The 13,518-nt window shown below is 45.5% G+C and overlaps 1 pseudogene; it reads left to right on the forward strand.

The window, feature by feature from the left end:
* Positions 1-9,413: 9,413 nt before the first annotated feature.
* Positions 9,414-9,531, forward strand: LOC126107210 (5S ribosomal RNA; annotated as a pseudogene).
* Positions 9,532-13,518: the final 3,987 nt, after the last annotated feature.

Below are 13,518 nucleotides of genomic sequence, written 5' to 3' on the forward strand. Positions count from 1 at the left end.
GGCTTTGTTTGGAGGGAGTACATGGCTCACACTTGCTGTAGTGTGGGGCAATCACTGTGACTATGGTGGCCTTGAAGCTTTTCCAGATGCAAATATTTTGGCTCGGAAGACATGGAGTGTAGCAGAGACTACAGGACTCTTGGCTAAAGTACAATATGGTACACTTGTTCCATCCATGCCATTTGTTATCTCTACATGTAGCACAGTAGTTGCTTCTTGTGATGAATGGGTTAGATAGAGTGGGAAATCACCTGAACAGTCGTCAGTTTGCTGACCGATGAAGGAGGGAAGTACATGGACACAGTCCCTCGCCCAATTTTCCCTCGCGCTTCTTCCCTATACATCCCTCACTCCTTTCACCACGTTACACCACTAGCAAATTTTTTCCCCTAATACGCCTGTAGCACATCCGTTTAACAGTTGTCTTTGTTTACTTTACTTAAATATAAACATTAATTTTTTACCGTGAAAACAATATTTTTAATATCTGATATATCTGCATCTCCTGCAACTAAAATGTAGACTTTCACGGCCGGAAATATCATGTCCGTTATAATTATCCGGGCTGTTATGCCGTGGTCGGTTGATGAATTCTGTGTCGATTCCCAACGTTTCGTCTCCGACTGCGGGAGACATCTTGAAGGGGGTCCGTAGCTCAATGGAAGGTCCAACACACCCACTGGCTCGCTACTGACTGCCGCTAAATTCCGTGTCCGCGCGGAACACATCGAAATTGCTAAACACCCAAATAATTTCAACCGTAAGGAGGAGGGTGTGAAATTAAACGGCATATAGATGCCGGTGTTAAAGAAGATGTGTACCACCCGCCCACTACTGGGTGATGGCAACGGCGATCGACGGCGACGGACAGCGGCCAATTGCACTGACGTTTTCAAAACACGTGACGTCACGCCGCGGCGTGGGAGCGCTCGGACACGGAATTTAGCGGCAGTCAGTAGCGAGCCAGTGGGTGTGTTGGACCGTCCATTGAACTACGGACCCCCTTGAAGATGTCTCCCGCAGTCGGAGACGAAACGTTGGGAATCGACACAGAATTCATCAACCGACCACGGCATAACAGCCCGGATAATTATAATGGACATGATCTCCTGCAACGCAGAAAGTATTAGTCCTAGAGAAAAAATAGTTAGGCTCCTTTTTGTGGAAAACTTAATGTAGTTTAATTTTATATTAGAAAACATTTTCACTACAAGCGGCGGTTTTCGAGTTATTCGAGGAAAACATAAAAAAGTAACCTCTAATTCCCCTCCGCCCTCTCCTCTCTCTCCCAACGTTCACACCCAACCAGTCAGGATTCTTAGTATCCTGTGCGTGGCACTTCTTCCTAGCACTGTGCGAAATTTTACGAGTATACGATTTTCCCCCCTAATCGGCCATTTCTTTGTCTTTGACTGGGCTAAAGAGGACGGGACAGGTTACCGGCAAAACGTAAAATAATAAAGCCTGTTTTTCAGCCAATACTGTTTATCTATTCACTTGAAGAAGTAATACCTACATCAAATTCATAATTATATTCATTCCTTTATACAGTCAACTCAGTATTTGCAACAAAAATAGTATTAATTAGAATACAAAGCGTAGCCGATAATTAGTCTGAGGTGTTAGGATAGGGGCTATAAGAGACCACTTGGTATTACACTATGTAATAATGAATTTGCAACTGGGTGAAAATAACGCAAATGTTAATGAGCCGTGGGGCGGCTGGCGCCAGTGTTCCCGCACTTAGAATGGCATCGCTGCCATCGATTATAGGGTCACCATCTTTGCCTTGCGTGGTTCAGGCCGGTGGTCGCGTGGTTAAGGGAGAGAGAAGAGAGACAGCGGATTGGATATTCGCAGAGTCGGAGGTGGTTCGAATGGGTCTGAGCACTATGGGACTTAACTTGTCAGGTCATCAGTCCCCTAGAACTTAGAACTACTTAAACATAACTAACCTAAGGACGACACACACATCCATTCCCGGGGCAGGATTCAAACCCGCGACCGTACCTGTCGCGCGGTTCCAGACTGAAGCGCCTAGAACCTCTCGGCCACTCCGACCGGCTGTCCATAATGCTTCTGCTACATTTGTGGCAAATACACAACATCCGACTGGAACAAGAACATGACCCGACAGCTTACAAGCATTACTTAGGATATAAATCGGAGATCGAACATAATCCTGCGCTCCTCGCCTCTGTTGCACCGTCTGTTACTCCAGCCTAACCCTGTGGTTAAACGGTTGGGGCATATATGGTTTTCACATAAACAAATACTGTAGGTGATGATTTTCACATGTACGGATTTCCGCACAGTGAAGGAGGCACAGTACCTGTAAGCAGACAGAAAAAAATTACTTAACATCAGCACACGGAAATTGCAAGGTTTGTATTTTACGACTTTCCAGTGGGAGTAAAACCACAAGAAGACCCCTGCAGGGCAAGAGAGGCAGAACAACAAGTCTGCAAACATCAACAAATAACATCGAAGTAAATATTTGCTCCTCAAAATGAAAATAAATTCTCGTAATCGCTTTGTTACACCTAAAGATCATAAATAGCTCACTGTTTGATTACGTAACCCTTTTCATGACACGTACACTTTTGTGCTCACATGGGAAGTTAAATCCGTGTGTTGTCAACACTGGAGACCACGTCGGCCCAGGGTGCCAATGTAAATACACTACTGGCCATTAAAATTGCTACACCAAGAAGATGACGTGCTACAGACGCGAAATTTAACCTACAGGAAGAAGATGCTGTGATATGCAAATGATTAGCTTTTCAGAGCATTCACACAAGGTTCGCGCCGGTGGCGACACCTACAATGTGCTGACATGAGGAAAGTTTCCAACCGATTTCTCATACAGAAACAGCAGTTGACCGGCGTTTCCTGGTGAAACGTTGTTGTGATGCCTCGTGTAAGGAAGAAAAATGCGTACCATCACGTTTCCAACTGTGATAAAGGTCAGATTGTAGCCTACCGCGATTTTGGTTTATCGTATCGCGACATTTCTGCTTTCGCTGCTCGATATACAACGACTGTTAGAAGAATATGGAATTGGTGGGTTCAGGAGGGTAATACGGAACGCCGTGCTACATCCCAACGGCCTCGTATTACTAGCAGTCGAGATGACAGGCCTCTTATCCGCATGGCTGTAACGGATCGTGCAGCCACGTCTCGATCCCTAACAGATGGGGACGTTTGCAAGACAACAACCATCTGCACGAACAGTTCGACGACGTTTGCAGCAGTATGGGACTATCAACTAGGAGACCATGGTACACAGACAGGAGCGCCTTCGATGGTGCACTCAACGACGAACCTTGGTGCACGAATGGCAAAACGTAATTTTTTTCGGATGAATCCAGGTTCTGTTTACAGAATCATGATGGTCTCATCCGTGTTCGGCGACATCGTGGTAACGCACATTGGAAGCGTGTATTCGTTATCGCCATGCTGGCGTACCACACGGCTGATGGTATGGGGAGCCATTGGTTACACGTCTCGGCCACCTCTTATTCGCAATGACGGCACTTTGAACAGCGGACGTTACATTTCAGATGTGTTACGACCCGTGGCTCTACCCTCCATTCGATCACTGCGAAACCCTACATTTCAGCAGGATAATGCACGACCGCATGTTGCAGGTCCTGTACTGGCCTTTCTGGATACAGAAAATTTTCGACTGCTGCTCTGGCCAGCACATTCTCCAGATGTCTCATGAACTGAAAACGTCTGGTCAATGGTGGCCGAGCAACTGGCTCGTCACAACACGCCAGTCACTGCTCTTGATGAACTGTGGTATCGTGCTGAAGCTGCATGGGCAGCTGTACCTGTACACGCCATCCACGCTCTGTTTGACTCAGTTGCGTGAGAATATAATCACATATCAGTTCTAGTACAATATATTTGTCCAATGACTACCCGTTTATCATCTGAATTTCTTCTTGGTGTAGAAATTTTAATGGCCAGTAGTGTGCGTTTCAGTCAGTTGCTGAGTGTCTGCTGTAACGGCTGCGGCTTCAGGTGTTTCAAGGCAAGTTTAAACTTTGTTTTTCTTATAACACTATGCGCCATTTACACCCACGTGTCATGCATCAGGTTAAACAGTAACAGGTGAAAGTTTCTGCAGTGTGGTGACGTCCACAGATTGCACCACTGCTCACTGCCCAGCGGGCGGACGGCCACTGCGCCGCGTTAATGTGTGCCTAATCGGCGCGGCTCGCGGTATTTTAAATTTTTATCAGCTGACGTCACTAGTGGCGTGAGCTCGTTACGGCCGGGACCCTTGGTCGGCGTACTCCGGGGCCACCAAAGTACTTCGTCAGCAAGACTTATCCCAGCTGAACCTCCCAGTCCGCACCGAAAACAGAAACGCAGCTGATAAGATATCCGTTAGCTGTAACTTGTTTTGTTTCATTTCTTTCCGTTCACTGGAATTGCAACTCCATCCCACGCCTTCACTGAGATGTTATCGGCGTGTGACGCAGACGAAACGATTCCGTCGTATCGAATTCACTTTTGAACTTCCGCGCTGGGAAGTCTCGAGCCAGCCTCACAAGGGACTTAAACGTGGAATTACTACGATCTACAGATTTGCTAACTGTGGTGTGCGTACTGTAAGACCTTCGGTACACACACCATCAGATTATTTGACTTGTCGCTGTAACGAAGTAGGCGAGTGTCAGCAATATGTCTCGTGGTCTTATCGTGGCGTGTTTATCTTCTGCCGTTAGGTCAGACAATAGAAATGCCACTTGCACGCTTAGAGTAGCAGATTGACGGTGACCAACTTTGAACAGAACTTGATTAATTTTCACACACATTTATTAAAATAATAACAAGCATAAACCTTACGTAACTTGATTCTGGATGCTATTTACAATTGACAATCTGAAGTTCCTTTGGTCTTGGTACGTTAATCTTTTTCTCATGTATCTCTGATACTTCACAAAGTGTCTATACATTTCTCTTCATGGCTATGTACAGGAATATGATAATCTTATTAGGTGCAGACTGAAACTTGACTGCAGACAAATGCAGACAAATGCAGACCGACTAATCGGAGGTCTGTACACTCGTTATAATACCTCGCGCGTTCATGTATCACTGCGCGAGCGTGATCCGCGAGGAGAAAAGGTTCTACGTTAGCAGCAATCTCATTGGCTGCGTTACATATTAATACGTGGATCGGCGGAAGCAGAATTTGGTCCGTCTCTAACGCAGCGCCATCTCGTAGTGCGGAGACGGACGAGCGCTGCGCCTGCGCTGTTGTGCTTAGCGGGGCGCGCTCTAGTGGGAAAGTTGTGTACGCGCTGACTACGCGGAACTATGTACACAACACTAACTTTACCGACAGCAGTACAATTGGTAGCATGCACGACTCTGGGTGAAGCAGACTCCACCTATGTTTTGGTATCGGGTCCACAGGCTATTTTATCATCATCGAATAATTTCGTGTGAGCGCCATAAACTACTTTAAGAGAATAACGCTTTATTGGAGACTAACTTTGACGGGAAGTACATTATAATAAAAACGTGTTGCTGTGGTCAGGCCAGCTTGTAAAACGTCATTTTCTGCTAGCAATACTTCTTTTAATTTTGTTATAGGCCTATTAAGAACCACTCAAGTTACCTACTTGTTTCTCTTTCCCTTTAGCCTTCTTCAAAACTCTTTCACTTTGTCAGAATGCGCTCTTTCTTCTCATCTGATCACTGTACTCCAAATGTTTTTCTATTGTTTTATGTACACGAAAATCTTTGAATTCCCTGAACACCAGTCTGCCTCTGTTGATTAGGGTCTCCTGTTTAATCTGAATTTCTTCTTAATCTCTTTTTCCCCCTTGCCTCCACAGCCATTTTCTCCATCTGTTTTCCTGTTATGGAAAGCCTCTATACAGGGTGAAAAATATTTAAACAGACAAACTCTGGGAGGTTGTAGGAGACATCAAAACAAATATTTTTCCCTAATGTCATTTTTTCCTATGAGGAGTATTTAAACCGGTACAGGAAGATATCTCTGGTGGCAAATTAATTAAACCAACAAACACGTTTCTATTTTTTTTATGACCAAAAGACAATACATTAACAAAACCCAATTTCAGTTACAGTAGATTTTCAAAAATGCCTCCACTGACACGTGGTTACACCGCGGGCAACCAGATCCTCTTCTGATGCAACAGCAGTTACGTAAACAAGGTTGCGCATCTCTTGCCACACAGAAAAGTCCAGAGGGTACATATCTGGGGATCGAGCAGGCGATGGTACAGGACCACCTCTGCCAATCCACATTTCTGGGATCCGTCGGTCCAGAAATAGACGCACACGACGACTGAAATGTGCCGGCGCCCCGTCATGTTGGAACCACATGCGTTGTCTTGTAGGGAGCGGGACGTCGTCCAGCAATTCTGGCAATGCTCTGGCGAGGAAATTGTATTAGTGCCTGCCATTTAATGCACTAGGTAGCAGATACGGCCCCATTAAACAGTCCCCAACAACACCGACCCACACATTAACGAAGAACAGCACTTGATGAGCGCTAGTAACTGTGGCATGTGGGTTATCCTCACTCCAAACATGCGAATTGTGCATGTTGAAGACTACATCACGCCAGAACGTTGCTTCATCGGTAAAGAACACAGAGGATGGGAATGTAGGATGCATTTCACACTGTTCCACGTACCACTGCGAAATATGCGCTCTGGGTGGATAATCAACTGGTTCCAGGTTGTGGACACGCTGTTAGTGAAATGGACGTTACATTCGTCTGATTGGTCCCCATGTTACGTGCAATTGCAAGAGTGCTGACTGAAGGATCCCGCTCCACATGCTGCAAGACAGCTTCCTCAAATTGCAGCGTTTTTAGCGTGCGACGGCGTCCCTGTCCAGGTAATCTGCTAAATGACCCGGTCTCACGCAGACGTTGGTACACAGCAGCAAATGTCGTATGATGCGGGATACGGCGATTAGGATATTGTTGTTGATAAACCCGCTGTGCAGCTCGTCCGTTGTGGTGTGCTACGTAGTACGCACCAACCATATCAGTGTACTCACTCCAGGTGTATCGCTCCATTAGTAAACGGAGACAATGCACTACTACACTGGTGGACAGCAGTTGCCTAAAACTGAAGAACGTAGTACGCCCTCTAACAACTGGAGATCGTAATACGACCTATAACAACTGAAGAGCGTAATACGGCCTCCACCGGTTTAAATAATCCTCATAGGAAAAAATGACATTAGGGAAAAATATTTGGTTTGATGTCCACTACAACTTCCCAGAGGTTGTCGGTCTAAATACTTTTCACCCTGTATATCCATTGAGTACAATAGGTCTTATACTGATCTCATCTGTTATTTTTGGGCATCAAAATCCAAATAACATTTTTGTCCTTGACTTGACTTAATATTCTTCTTTGTTTTCTTTCCTAATCTTCTAATGCCATTGTTCTTCCATCCTGAAATGTTGATTTTGAAGTCGTCTGTGAAACACCCTCTGTATTAACAGTTAAATAGTATTCAAATGGTTCAAATGGCTCTGAGCACTATGAGACTCAACCGCTGTGGTCATAAGTCCCCTAGAACTTAGAACTACTTAAACCTAACTAACCTAAGGACATCATCACACACATCCATGCCCAAGGCAGGATTCGAACCTGCGACCGTAGCCGTCGTGCGGTTCCAGACTGTAGCGCCTTTAACCGCTCGGCCACTCCGGCCGGCAGTATTCAAATCCCATGCACCAACGAAGAACCGAGACAAAGCAGAATACTCCTGGAAAGATCTTTAAAACACAATAATCATGATGTTGGAATGCAGGACCTATCTGGGCAAGGAGAAACCGTTCCAAAACGTTATTGGAAACGATCCAGTTCACAAGAGAACCAAAGAAAATGAGTCAGGGTTAGAAATTATATATGCATGTCATTCATCAAAAATCATGACAACACACTTCAGAAAAGTATCTATAATGGTGGATTGCGTGGTATGTATCTAGATGTAGATGTAGATTGATATCCTTCCACCTTGAATTGTAATTCCACTTCTGAACCTTTCTTTTATTTCCATCACTGATTCTCCGACATACAGATTGAACAGTAGTACATTCTTAATCCGAGTAGATATCGTATGTAACCCGTCTCTCCCTATAGTCTACCCCTACTTTTCTCAGAATTTAGAATATCTTGCACTATTTTACAGTGTCTAAGGCTTTTTCGACGTCGACAAATCCAATGAACTGTCTTGATTTTTCTATCCTCTTGCTTCCATTATCAATCGCAACGTCAGAATTACCTCTCTCGTGCCTTTACCTTATCTAAAGCAAAACTGATCGTCATCCAGCACATCCTCAATTTTCTTTTCCATTATTTTGTACATTATTCTTGTCAGCAACTGGGATCCATGAGCTGTTAAGCTGATTGTGCGATAATTGTCGCACTTGTGAGCTTTTGAAGTCTTCGAAATTGTGTGGATAATATTTTTCCGAACGTTAGCTGTTATGTCGCCAGACTCATACATTCTACATACCAATGTGAATAGTCGTTTTGTTGCCACTTCCCCCAATGATTTTAGAAATTCTCCTGGAATGTTATGTATCCCTTCCGCCTTATTTGGTCTCAAATCTTCAAAATGTCTTTTAAATTCTGATTCTAATATTGGATCAACTATTTCTTCCAAATCGACTCCTATTTCCTCTTAAATCACATCATACATTTCCCCCTCATAGAGGCTTTCAATGTATCCGCTCTCTCCTCTTCATTTAGCAGTGGAATTCCGGTTGCACTTTTAATGTTAGCACCCCCGATTTTAGTGTCACGGATGGAATTTCCTGTATGCTGAGTCTGTCTTTCCGACAAATGATATTTTTTTGCTTCACATTTGTTATGCAGTCATTTCGTCTCAGCTTCCTGCACTTCCTATTTACTTGCCAATGCTGATTATTAATCAAAACTTAAGCAGTGGCAGGATTAGAACCCGGGACAAAGGATTTTTGATTACTAATCAAGGACGCTACCCCCTTTTTTTCTTAATCTCATTTTGTTCGTTTAGTTCGTTGCATCTGCTCTGGTCGGACGTCGCAAGACACCCGTTTCAGTTCTTCGTTGATCAATTAACTCAGTTTTTTTTTTATTGGAGAGGGCAGCTAACCCTCTGACCGAAGACGCAGAGCTACCGTGCCGGCTCCCCTAGACCACGGGTGCAGATGCAAAACTAATATATTGATTTTTAAAAAGATATCATTATTCAGCTAACGATGTATCGAGAAAAAGTATCGATATATCAATATATCGACCGGAAAGGTATCGGTATACTGGTCCATAACAATATCGGCTTCATATTGTAAATATAGTGCCGGCTTTAGAGCTGTATATTTAAGTACTAATTAATTATTAGATATTCTGTATATCACGGGCAACGGCCTTGCCGCAGCGGATACAACGGTTCCCGTCAGATCCCCGAAGTTAAGCGCTGTCGGGCGTGGCCGGCACTTGGATGGGTGACCATCCGGGCCGCCATGTGCTGTTGCCATTTTTCGACGGGCACTCAGCCTCGTGATGGCAACTGAGGAGCTACTCGACCGAATAGTAGCGGCTCCGGTCAAAGAAAAGCATCGTTTACGACCGGGAGAGCGGTGTGCTGACCACACGCCCCTCCTATCCGCATTGTGTTCGAGTATAATGACTTTTCTGGAGACTAGAAATCTACTCTGTAGGAATCAGCATGGGTTTCGAAAAAGACGGTCATGTGAAACCCAGCTCGCACTATTCGTCCACGAGACTCAGAGGGCCATAGACACGGGTTCACAGGTAGATGCCGTGTTTCTTGACTTCCGCAAGGCGTTCGATACAGTTCCCCACAGTCGTTTATTGAACAAAGTAAGAGCATATGGACTATCAGACCAATTGTGTGATTGGATTGAGGAGTTCCTAGATAACAGGACGCAGCATATTATTCTCAATGGAGAGAAGTCTTCCGAAGTAAGAGTAATTTCAGGTGTGCCGCAGGGGAGTGTCATAGGACCGTTGCTATTCACAATATACATAAATGACCTGGTGGATGATATCGGAAGTTCACTGACTCTTTTTGCAGATGATGCTGTGGTGTATCGAGAGGTTGTAACAATGGAAAATTGTACTGAAATGCAGGAGGATCTGCAGCGAATTGACGCATGGTGCAGGGAATGGCAACTGAATCTCAATGTAGACAAGTGTAATGTGCTGCGAATACACAGAAAGATAGATCCGTTATCATTTAGCTACAAAATAGCAGGTCAGCAACTGGAAGCAGTTAATACCATAAATTATCTGGGAGTACGCATTAGGAGTGATTTAAAATGGAATGATCATATAATGTTGATTGTCGGTAAAGCAAATGCCAGACTGAGATTCATTGGAAGAATCCTAAGGAAATGCAATCCGAAAACAAAGGAAGTAGGTTACAGTAGGCTTGTTCGCCCACTGCTTGAACACTGCTCAGCAGTGTGGGATCCGTACCAGATAGGGTTGATACAAGACATAGAGAAGATCCAACGGAGAGCAGCGCGCTTCGTTACAGGATCATTTAGTAATCGCGAAAGCGTTACGGAGATGATAGATAAACTCCAGTGGAAGACTCTGCAGGAGAGACGCTCAGTAGCTCGGTACGGGCTTTTGTCAAAGTTTCGAGCACATACCTTCACCGAAGAGTCAAGCAGTATATTGCTCCCTCCTACGTATATCTCGCGAAGAGACCATGAGGATAAAATCAGAGAGATTAGAGCCCACACAGAGGCATACCGACAATCCTTCTTTCCACGAACAATACGAGACTGGAATAGAAGGGAGAACCGATAGAGGTACTGAAGGTACCCTCCGCCACACACCGTCAGGTGGCTTGTGGAGTATGGATGTAGATGTAGATGTAGATCTTCACCTGAGGATGACACGGCGGTCGGATGGTCCCGATGGGCCACTTGTGGCCTGATGACGGAGCGCCTGTATATCAACCAAACAGCAGCCTGCCTATCACGCTTAGAGCAAGAATTGAAAGGAAAACGATGCACGTCCACGCTTGTCGGTAACCACTTTGCTAACAATGATAAGCCGGCCGATTTGGCCGAGCAGTCCTAGGCGCTACACTCTGGCACCACGCGACCGCTACGGTCGCAGGTTCGAATCCTACCTCGGGCATGGATGAGTGTGATATCCTTACATTAGTTAGGTTTAAGTAGTTCTAAGTTCTAGGGGACTGATGACCTCAGCTGTTAAGTCCCATAGTGCTCAGAGACATTTGAACCACTTTGCTAACAATGATAACTGCATGTAAGTGGCACAATAAAAGGAATCCGACGGGTCCGTCGCTCGGTTTCGTGACATGTCTGATCTGTCGGGATACTTCACGTCGATGTACCTGTTCTTTTTCATTTCCACCAACGCCAGCGACCTAGTAGTTGTAGTGTCGAAATTGCGTAGTGAAGCTAAACGTTGTAATTGCTCAACATAAAAGTTTTCTGGGTATGGTAACGCGTCATAATGTAAAAACTACTGCGGCTGGAGAAAACCAAAGTTTCGGCCACGATCGCAGCGGCCTCCTTCTGGGTCTAATCGTGCGTTCTAACTATGCAGTGTACTTTATATTTTGTTGTTAATGTTCACTGCGCTTGCCATTACGTCAGAATTTTGAAAAGGTAGTTAGTTTCATTGGTCACTTAAGGAAGAAGGAGAGGGAACTTTATTGTTAATAGGTTATTGCGGTGGAGGGAGAACGTGACCTCTGTTTTCTATTGGCACTTGTGTAATGAACCATGATTGGTGGTCACCGTCGAATGAGAAGTTGGCTGCTGTTTACCAACTGCTGGAAGTCGGCCGCGCGTCGGCAGTTACTCGCCGGTAGTGCTCGTGCCTCGTGTTGACAGTGCGGTCTGTTGGGCTCTGATTGCTGGCAGCCAAGATGGGGCAAGCCTGAGTGCATCCTCCCTGTTCGTGTTGTTAGGGTGTTTAAGTATTTCGATGGCCTGGCTGATTTTGCGTTTCGTCATAATTGGCTGCTTGCCCAATACACAAGCTTCGCTGAATTTTATTTCTTTTCCGCAGTCATGGTGATGTTCTGCAACTGCGGATTTGTTGTGTTGTCCTAGACGAATATAACGCTCGTGTTCCCGAATGCGCGTTGCTATTGGCCTACCAGTCTCGCCGATGTATGCCTCTCCACTTTCGCATTCCACCTTGTAAACGCCTGCAGTGTGTAACGCATCCAGCTTGTCCTTGGTGGAGCCTAGCACGTCCTGGATCCTACGACCACTATAGAAGACCGGCTGTACTCCAACGCGGCGAAGGTGTTTGCCTATTCGGTCAGTAAAGTTTTTCAGATAAGGTAAGAGCTGCAGTTTGTCTATTTCTTGCTTACCTTTCTTGCTTGTGCTCGTCGACAAGGCTGAGTTTATCGACTTATGGCTGTAGGCATTGGCCAGAAACGTTGTGCGTAACCTTTTAAGCTCAGGTGTGATGTTTTGAGAATCACTTAGGCGCTGCGCACGGATTGCCAAAGAGCGGATGACAGAGTTCTTCTGCGCTGGGTGGTGGTAGGATTGGGCGTGCACATACCTGTTGTCGTGTCCCACTGACGTGTCCTGAGAGGGAGTGGAAGGACTGCGTTGGTGGATGAGGTCTCGGTGGTGTGGGCCGCCAACTCCTCACTGCTCCGTTGTAGAGAAGGCTGCAAGTTGAGCTAGAGTACGGAACTCGGATAGGATCTTAGGGAAGCTTTCATGTATGAACACTCGATGTATACAACGATTATACTGGAAGTACCCCTGGCACTTGTGATTTAAATAAGATTCTATATACAGTCTCCAATGATTGTCCATCTGGCTATGCAGTTGCCATCCCTAACTTCCCAAACCTAAGTCCTAATAGAGCAGAGGCGAGCGCACCAGACTGTCAGCTGTGTCGATTCAGCCTAAGTCCCTACTTGTTGCTGTGCTCAATACTCTCCTGCAACTCTTGCAGCATCCCGACGCAGACTAACGTGGACCGGCGTCCTAAGTACCTCACTCCATCACTCCCCTTCGATCTAGCGGCTATCCGCTTTTATAGGGGTAGTGCACCCGGCACCACTTGTTCTAGAAGGTTCTAGCACCCCCGAACTTTGAGCCCTGAGTAGGCTAGTCACGCGGCAGCATGTGATGCCTACGTGATGAACTAGCCATTCTCCACTGTTTGCTGTGTCCAAGGGTTGCCACTAACTGTGCTTGAGCCTCGTGATACTGCATACTCCGCTCTTGTTAGTCGAGTACACATTACACATTAGATAGTCTGGTCACGTCCGCCTCGCTTGATCTGTAGCAATAATTTTCCAGCCTACAGCCTACATGATTTTAATTCTATCTTCTACTATTCGCGACACTGTCTGTATGTGTAGGCTTGCGATATACTCTGTGCCCCAGTGTGCCCTCCGTTTTCCTGTACACTTCGACGTCTAGAAATGGGACAGGACCATTCTTTTCTACTTCCAGCGTGAACTGTATCTTCCCGTGCA

Source organism: Schistocerca cancellata, chromosome 10 (assembly GCF_023864275.1).
Source record: "Schistocerca cancellata isolate TAMUIC-IGC-003103 chromosome 10, iqSchCanc2.1, whole genome shotgun sequence".
NCBI lineage: Eukaryota > Metazoa > Arthropoda > Insecta > Orthoptera > Acrididae > Schistocerca > Schistocerca cancellata.